Consider the following 9,854-nt stretch of genomic DNA (forward strand, 5'->3'; position numbering starts at 1 on the left):
ATATGTGGTGTGGTTGGTTGCGCCCAAATCGATTAACCAGAGGTTTTCCTTTTTGATGTATTTGTTATTGTATCCCCGCTTTGTTAGCCTGTATAGTGATCCTGAATATCTCTCTTTGGAGGTGTCTCTACGTTCTTTTCTGTTGTTGGGGTTTGGAGAGTCTCTACGTCTAAATCTGTGTTCTGGAGAATGTCTATATTTATGTTCTGCTCTGTCTCTATGATAATTATGATCTTTACTTTGAATGGCTTTGGGACAATCCCTTCTATAATGACTCTTAGATCCACATAAGTAACATTCAGGGTGATGATTGTATCTGTCTACAGTGAGTGGCCTTTTATCTGTTTTGTATTCTTTACGAATACATGTTTCTATCCTTTCTTAAATTGTCTTCTGTAATCAGTTTGCTAGCTAGGTTTTCCACTGTCAAGTGCTCTATGTTGAGACTATCTAACTGAGATATGAAATTGTCCCAGCTTTGATCTAAGGAATTAATAATTATACTTTTCATGCTTTCATCTGTTATATTCTCACCTCTTTGAATTAATTCTGCTCTAGTAGTGTTAAGTGCAAGCAAGTGTTCACTCATAGACATACCTATTTTCAGTTTTGAGGAATAAAATTCTCTGGAGATTCTGGTAGTTGTTGCCCTACTTCTGCTGTAAAACAAATTAAACAGTTTTTGTATCATTTCAGTTACAGTTAGGTGGTCACAGAGACTGGGGTAAATACAAGGAGATATGTAGCAATTAACAGATAGAAAGCCCTGTGATGTAAACAATCTAACTCAAAAGACCAGGGTTTTTTGGGTGGATTGTTGATTAGAAATAAAATGTTTTCCTTTAAAAAAATAATTTGCAATTGTTGGTTCCATTCTAATAAATTGGTTCCATCAATTTTAAGTTTGGGAAAGTCAGATGGTAGAGTTCCTGTGTTATATGGTGTACTACTTACAGGCAGGCGCTGTCCATGGTTTACAATATGAGGAAACTCACAATATGGCATTGGAATAGAGTTAGGCAGTCTGTAGTGACTTGCTTCTATGTCTCTCTCTTGTTTCACAGGAGGCAGCTTCTGCGCATGCTCAGCCCTCATTTGAGCTCTGCAGTCGTTGGGGAAGGATCTCTCCACCAGAGCTCCTGCCTGTAGGCCCCACCAGCCTGGGTAGATGGTCGGATCTGGTCCGGAGGCCTCTGGGTGGTCGAAAGGGTCCCGAATCATTGTGCGGTTCTCCTGGATGTCTCTCCAGATCGTTGCTTGAGGCAGAAAGTCTGCAGCGAAGTGTCTGCCATCAATGAAGCTCGGCTCCGCATCGTGATTATCGTTGGGGGGTGCATTGAAGACATCGCCAGTTGCTGGATCGGGATGCCTCTTCGGTGTCATCAGGACTGGTAAGTATTTTTCCTGCCTTTTGGGGATCGGCGCGATGGCTTTTAGTTGTTTAGGTGCATCCCAGCGGTGTAGCGTAGGCATGGTAGTATCGATAGGGTCGTGATAGTCTCTTGAGCAGGCTCTGTTAGGATTTATTTCAGTGTGGTAGCTGTTTGTTGTGCTTTTAAGGATGTTTGGGTTTTTATTTGCGATTTTTATATTTTTACCGAAGGCAGCTGTTAAGACTTGCATTGCCTTCTCTATTTCTTCTCTGCTGGGTAGGTTTTCAGGAGGGTTGTGATTTTCTTCTTCGCTTTTATCGTCGCTGTCTGATAGGTTTTCTAGTGAATAGGCCCTCGTTCCCGCTTTAGTGTTTAAATCTGGGGATTCCCTCCCTGATTGGTCAGCCATTTTAGTTATTATTTCTGGGCAAGATGGCCACTGTGAAAAAGGCGCGAAAGTTGTTTCTGCCCGTTTGGAGGGTGTGAGGTAAATGGAGAGCTCCCTTACCGGATCGAGGTCTTCATGTTCAGGTTCGGGGTCAGGTTTGTTATTCTTAGTCGCTGCTCCACAGTCTTTTATTAGATCTTGGAGTTTTGCGATTAAGTCTATTTTAAATTTTGTATCTCTGTGTTTTATCTTTTGGCTGTTCACCGCCCTGAGTCCTTCGGGAGAAGGGCGGTATAGAAATTTAATAAAATAAATAAATAAATAAAATAAGTCCCCTTCGAGAATAGCCAGGATGTTTAAGAATAAATCGGAGAAATGTTGGAAGTGTCACCAAACTCCAGGATCGTATTACCATATGTGGTGGACATGCGTGGAAGCAAGGAGATTTTGGACTAAAATACATTTGTGGTTAGAAAAAATGACAAAGAGACATATTGACTTTAAACCAGAAATATTTTTATTAGGAATCTTACCAGAGACATTTAATAAAGAATTACAATACTTAATTGTGAACATTTTAACAGCGGCCAGAATTGTATTTGCCAAATACTGGAAAGGAGAGAAGATAATTACCGATGAAGAAATTATTATGAAAATGTTGGACTGTGCTGAAATGAGTAGATTGACATTTGAAATTAGAGAACAGGAAGATAAACAATACTATTTGATATGGGAGATATTTTATCAATGGTTTGATAAAAAAAGTATGGAGATGAGATAGCATATATGAATTGTTTAAATATGTATTTTTAGTTTAAGAAAAGAATAATTGTGATATGAGGAGATTTGGAGAATTGTAAGCTCTCAGTGTACAAAAGGAGAATAAAATACATTCATCAAGAATAAAAAGATACAACACTTAATGATAGTCAAGGTTACTAATAAGATATCAAATCATACTACAAAACAAAAACAATATAATTGAAAGATACAAGCAACATGGTTATGGTAATAAGTGGGAAGAGATAGATACTAGTAAGGAAGAGAAGAACAATAGTAAAAATAGTAATACAACACTGTCAAATAAATTATTTGTGGGAATTAGTTGTTAAGCAGAGTGATAGAATTCCTTGTTTCCAAGAAACTGTCCTTGTGTGTTGTTGTTTTGGTGTGTATAACATCTTTTTGAGGGTAGAAGTTGAAACAATTTATGTCCAGGATGTGAGGGGTCTGCAGATATTTTCATAGCCCTCTTTTTGACTTGTGCAGTATACAGATCCTCAATGGAAGGCAGGTTGGTAGTAATCATTTTTTTCTGCAGTTCTAATTATCCATTAAAGACTGTGTTTGTCTTGTTTGGTTGCAGAGCCAAACCAGACAGTTATGAGGTGCTGATGACAGACTCAATAATTCCTCTGTAGAACTGAATCAGAAGTTCTTTGGGAAGTTTGAGCTTTCTGAGTTAGCACAGAAAGAACATTCTTTGTTGAGCTTTTTTAATGATGTTTTTCAGGCTATGTGTCCATTTTAAATCTTGAGATATGATAGAACCTAGAAACTTGAAGGACTCTACTGTTGATACTCTGCTGTCTAGTATTGTAAGAGGTGGTAGTATAGGAGGTTTTCTTCTAAAATCTACCACCATTTCTATGGTTTTGAATGTATTTAGTTCAAGATTGTTCTGGTTGCACCACAAGGCCAGTTATTCAACCTCCTGTCTGTATGCAGATTCATCCTTGTCTTGAATGAGACCAATCACTGTTGTATCATCTGCAAACTTCAGAATTTTAACAGAGGGATCTTTTGAGATGCAGTCATTGGTATATAGAGAGAAGAGAAGTGGAGAGCGCACACAGCCCGGGGGGCTGCTGTGCTAATTGTGCAGGTATCTGATATGATTTTGACTAGCTTCACCTGCTGCTTCCTGTCTGTTAGAAAGCTTATGATCCATTTACAAGTGTAGTCAGGTACAGCTAGCTGATTTAATTTAGTTAGAAGAATATCTGGAATGCTGGTATTTTTTTTTTTATTTGAAAAGTTTTACAAATACATTTTCTCCCCAGTTTCCCCCCCCAAACCCTCCCCTTTCCCCCCCAAGTCTTCCACAAGATAAAATCCTAATCAAAAATACATTTTATGAAACTTAAACCCCTCCACCCCTGTATACTATTTATACCTTCATAAAACTCAATTAATCTATCCCTACATAATACATTCAGCTAAAAGCTATCTGATATTTCCTGGTTTGATATTTATTCTGCACATAATCTATCCACTTTTTCCACTCCCATACATAAGTCTCTTGAGTTCGGTCTTTTAGATATGCTGAAATCTTCGCCATCTCTGCAAAACTGGCCATCTTCAAAGTCCATTCTTCAATAGTGGGCATAGCATCATTTTTCTAATATTGACCTATCAATAATCTTGCTGCTGTCACCATATGCAATATCAGCTTTGTTTCACCCAATGTAAAACCCTTAACTATACCCAATAAAAACAGTTGTGGAGAAAACTGAAGTTTTTTCTTCAAAACATTTTGCATAACCCACCAAATTTTTATCCAAAAAGCCTTCACTTTCTTACAAGTCCACCACATATGATAATATGTGGCATCTAAGCAATCACATCTCCAGCATTTCGGTTGAACATTAGGATACATATACGATAATTTCTTAGGATCTAAATGCCACCTATAAAACATTTTATAAAAATTTTCCCTCAAATTCTGCGACTGTGTAAATTTAACATTCTGGACCCATATTTTTTCCCATGTTTCCAACATCACTGGTTCTGCAAAATTTTGTGCCCATTTTATCATACAATCTTTAACCAGTTCATTTTCCAAATCTCTTTCTAACAAGACATTATAAACCCTCTTAATATGCATTGGACCGTTCTCTTTTATATGTCTAACCAATTCTTCTTCATGCATCATTATACCAGTTTTTTGATCTTCTTTCCATCTCAGTTGAAGTTGATTATACTGTAACCAAATTAAATTAATCCCTTCTTCCAACAGTATTTCTAATGTCTTTAGTTGCCATCTGCCCCCATCCATAAAAAGAACTTCTTTGTATAAAAACCCCCCAAGTGACATTATATTTGTATTCCACATGATATGACCAAGATCCAGCCATAACTGTATTTTGTAATCCCATTTGAATCGGTGCTTCTTCCAAACTCTCATCAAAGAGTTCCTAAGTATGTGGCTTTTGAATACTTTATCCACTTTGTTCTCATAGAATAAATATACATGCCAACCAAATTCAAGATCATGACTTTCTAGGTTCAATATTCCAGTCTTTATCCTTCCAAACCAGTCACTTGCTTGCGTCAAAGCTGCTGCTTCATAATACAATTGTAGGTTTGGAAGTTTAAGGCCTCCCCTTTCTGGAACATCTTCCATAATTTTCAGTTTAACTCTCGGCTTTTTCTCATTCCAGACAAACTTATTCAGTCCATTTTGCCATTCTTTCAATTGCTTATCACTTTTAAGCACCGGAATCATTTGGAACAAAAAGAGAAATCTAGGCAAAACGTTCATCTTAACTGCTGCTATTCTTCCAAGCAACGACAGCTGCAGTTTTTTCCAGATCTCCATATCCTTTTGTATCTCTCGCCACAACACCTCATAATTATTTTGAAATAATTTTATATTTGAATCTGCAACTTGAACTCCTAAATATTTAACTTTTGATACTATTTCAAAGCCTGCCTTTCTTTCAAGTTCCTGCTTACGATCTTGTGTCATATTTTTAACAATCATCTTAGTCTTTTTCTGGTTCAGTCTAAATCCTGATATCATACCATATTCTTTTATAATGTCTTTCATCTGAATTATTGATTCCATCGGCTGTGTTAGGGTAACAACCAGATCATCTGCAAATGCCCTGGTCCTATAATCCTCATGCCTAATAGCTATGCCATGTAATGAGTTTGAATCCCATATTGTATTCAACAAGACTTCTAATGTTAGAATAAATAACAGTGGGGATAGCGGACAACCTTGTCTTGTTCCTTTTTCAATACTAAAATTTGTAGTCAGACTTCCATTAATAATAATTTGAGCCGTTTGTTGTTGATAAATTGCTGAAACCGCCTGTATAAACTGATCCCCAAAGTCCATTTTTCTCAAAGTCTTTAATAGAAAGTTCCAATCCACTCTATCAAAGGCCTTCTCCGCATCCAGAAACACCAGCACTGCAGATATCTGTTTATTCTTCTCAAGATAGTCCAATAAATTTATTATTTGCCTTACATTATCCTTCATATATCTGCCTTCTATAAATCCTGCTTGGTCATGATGAATCACCTCTTGAATAACTGGCATTAACCTGTTGGCTAATACTTTTGCAAAAATTTTGTAATCATTGTTCAGAAGAGATATTGGTCTAAAATTCTCAGGTTTTTTAGGACCTGCTTGCTCTTTCGGTATCAATGAAATATAAGCTGCTTTCCATGAAGGAAGTATTTTACCCCCTTGTTGTATACTACAAAATACATCTTTAAGATGTTCAATCATTTCTGCCAGTAAAGTTTTATAGTAAACCGCAGTTAAACCATCCGTCCCTGGTGCTTTAGCTGTTTTCAATTGTTTAATTGCAGCAAAAATCTCCTCAACTGTTATTGGTTGACTCATTCTTTCCTTTTGATCACTAGAAATTTTCATAACTCTTCTTTCTTCTAAATATTTATCTATAAATCCAGTCTTTATATCATCTTTAGCATATAATTTGGTATAGTAATCTAAGAAAGCTTCTTTGATTAATTTTTGTTGAAAAATTTCCTTCCCTCCACTCTCAATGCTACCAATGACCCGTGTACTCTGACGCTTCCTCAATGTGTAAGCCAGCCATCTGCCCGGTTTATTAGCGTTGCAAAATGTATTATGTTTCGCAAATTGTAAGTTAGTTGCTGTTTGTTCCGCCATAAGCATATGAAATTGATCTTTCAAAAGTTTTATGGCTCCTCGTATTCTTTCATCTGTTGGATTTTTTATAAGTAGCTGTTTTTTCTTCTTTATCTCTGCTTCCATTTCCAGTCTTTTCTGTTGTCGGTTTAATCTATGTTTAGAATTCATATAAATGAGTACCCCCCTCATATATGCCTTACTCGCATCCCACACAATTTCGATAGGGGTACCCTTATTCAAATTCATTTCAAAAAATTCTTTCATTTGCTTTTTAAATTCATTTACATTTTTTTTCATATCTAAACAAATTTTTATTTACTCTCCATGATCTTCTCTCAGTCTTTCCCATTTCAATTTCTATCCATACCGGGCTATGGTCAGTTAGAGTCCTTGGAAAAATCTTTGGTTTTTTTGTTTTTACAAGTAAATCGGATGATAATAAGATAAAATCAATCCTAGAGAAGGATCTGTGCCTGTCTGAGAAGAAAGTAAAGTCTAAATCTTTTGGGTTATGTATTCTCCAAATATCTTTTAGTTCCAAATCTTCTTTCATATCAAAAAAAGTCTGTGGCAATTTAATCCTTGACTTTGCCATACTCTTTTTTATCTATTTTGGGATCAATTACTCCATTCCAATCTCCCATAATTAAAATAGATCTGTAATCCCATTGCAATATTTTAGAATACAATATTTTATAAAAATTTTCCTGTTGTTGATTAGGAGCATAAATTCCAATCACCAAAATTGGACCATTTTCTGTATAAAGTTCAATTGCTATAAACCTCCCAAAATCATCTGCTTCTATAATTTTAGCCGACAGTCTTTTATTTATATAAATCACTACTCCATTCTTTTTTTCCGAGTTAGAAGCTATAAATTGTGTTCCTAATCTAGAATTTATTAAGTATTTTTGATCTTGTATTCGAATATGAGTTTCTTGTAGGCAAATAATATCATTGTTAAACTGTCTCAGATAATTAAATAATTTCTTCCTTTTCTGTGGTGAATTTAGTCCATTCACATTCCAAGATAAAAACTTAATTGTCATCTGGAGCCTCTTGAAGCGATAAGAACATTTGCTGAAGGCTTTCTTCCAAGTTGATAGTCTTCGGCTTAGCTCCCCCCATGGCTTCATGTGCTTGTGTACCCTTAGCTCCCTTCTTGTCTTGTTGTGGCTTGGACCTCTCCTGTTGTTGTTTTTCTTTGAATTGCTTATAAACTGCTCGAGTTATATGCTGATCTTTAGCTTCACACATCCGGACCAGGTCCAGAGCCACTTCTCTTGTATTCTTAGGTGATCCAGTTACAGTTTCCAGAGGGAGATCTAACAGGGGCTCATCCAGAAATCCCCCTGTAGCTCCCTGCATTTCCATTGCCTCCCGCTCCATCTGTTTACACTGCTCTTCAGTCTCTTGTTCAAACTGCTTCTCCTTATCACTCTCCTTTACTTCCAACACTGAAGATGTACGTGGGGATTTTGTGCCTGTTTTAAAAACTGTAGAATAAAATTCTTCTGCTTTCTCAACAGTATTTAATCTATATCTTTCTCCTTCAAACCTCAATATTATGCCGATTGGAGCATCCCATCTGAATGGGATTTGCTGTTTCTTTAGTTCAGACACTAAAAATCCAAAGTCCTTTCTATCTTTTAACATCTTAGGTGGCAACTCTTTATAAACTCCAATTTCCCTTCCATCCACTTGCACAGTAGAAACAAAGGACCTTTGCAGAATATCATTTCTTATTCTTCTATCTGTAAAGTATATCACCACATCTCTAGGCAATTGTCTCTGTTTAGCCACCCAAGAATTCACTCTGTAAGCTTTATCCATCTTACAAAAAATCTCTTCAGGGCTAGTCTTTAACATCACAGCTAAAGCATCAGCACAGATCCTTCTCAGGTCTTCTCTAGTATTCTCTTTTATACCTCTGAGTCTTATAGCAAATTCCATAGACCTGAATTGCATCATTGTCACCTCATTTTCAATCCTTTGCATTTTATTGTCAACATTAAAAATTTTATGGTCAGCCTCCTTCATTTTAGCATCTACTTCAGATTTGTATTCCTCCACTTTTTTATCAGTTTGCACAACTGCAGCTGACAGACCAGTCACCACTGTCATTAACTTTTTGGTCACCTTGTCATATTGTCACCTCTTTGATTTCTTTAATCTCCTGCTTAATTTCCTGTTGAGATTTTTTAAACTTCTCATCCATATTTTCATCTTGCCTCATCAAAGCCTAAGCAATAAACTCTTTCAAGCTTTCAAGATCAATCTCCTTTCTCTGGCTCTGCTGGCTAGAAGGCTGTTGTTGCAGCTTATGCGTGGGGGATCCCCCCCGTGCCACCTTCGTTTCTTGCTTAGACTGTTTAGAGGCCATTCTGCCACGTAATCTAACTTTTTCAAAGAAGGAAGTCTTTTTTCCCCTTCTTCCTCCACAGAATCCTCTAAAAAATTCCCCCAGGTTTGGTCAAATTAAAGATGAAATTAAGTCAGAATCAGGCTTACTTTAAGAAAATTTCCCTTTCTCTTCACTTGTTACAAGCAGTGATACTTTGTAGCGTATTAAAATAACTATGCAAATCCACTTTCACTTTCAGCTTTCCCTAGCGCTGAAGCCGGGCGCCATTTTCATGAAACTTTCAATCGCTCACTTAAATTTAATCACAGGGCTAGCACAGTACAGCACAGATACTTGCGATTTTGAGGTTCAAGTCCCGATTTCACCCTGTTCAATTAGGAAATTCTCTTTGTTTTCACTTGTAAGGATGGTCACGCCGTCTAGTTCTACAGATGTAGAATCGTCCCCGAGCTTCCGGAGCTTCGGCGAGCTGGATAGGGAGCCTCGCCTGTTTCCTCCCCCAGAAGCAAAAACAGGGGCTCAACCTGTTCTCGCCAGCTCTCCTCGCAATTCCTTTTGGATTTGGAGTTTTCCAAGACGCTTCTCCTTTCTCGAAGCGGCTCTTTACAGACGACTGGGCTGGTGGTCCGAAGAAAGACCATCTGGCGACGACGGGAACCAAACCGGAAGTCTGGAATGCTGGTATTGAATGCTAAGCTGAAGTCTACAAAGAGGACCCGTGCATAGGTCTTTGGAGATTCAAGATGTTGTAGGATGTAGTGCAGAGCCATATTAACAGCATCATCTATTGATCTATTTCAGTGGTGGGTTGCTACT

The sequence above is a fragment of the Pantherophis guttatus genome, chromosome 2 (assembly GCF_059756535.1).
Source record: "Pantherophis guttatus breed Tessera chromosome 2, ASM5975653v1, whole genome shotgun sequence".
Classification (NCBI taxonomy): Eukaryota; Metazoa; Chordata; class Lepidosauria; order Squamata; family Colubridae; genus Pantherophis; species Pantherophis guttatus.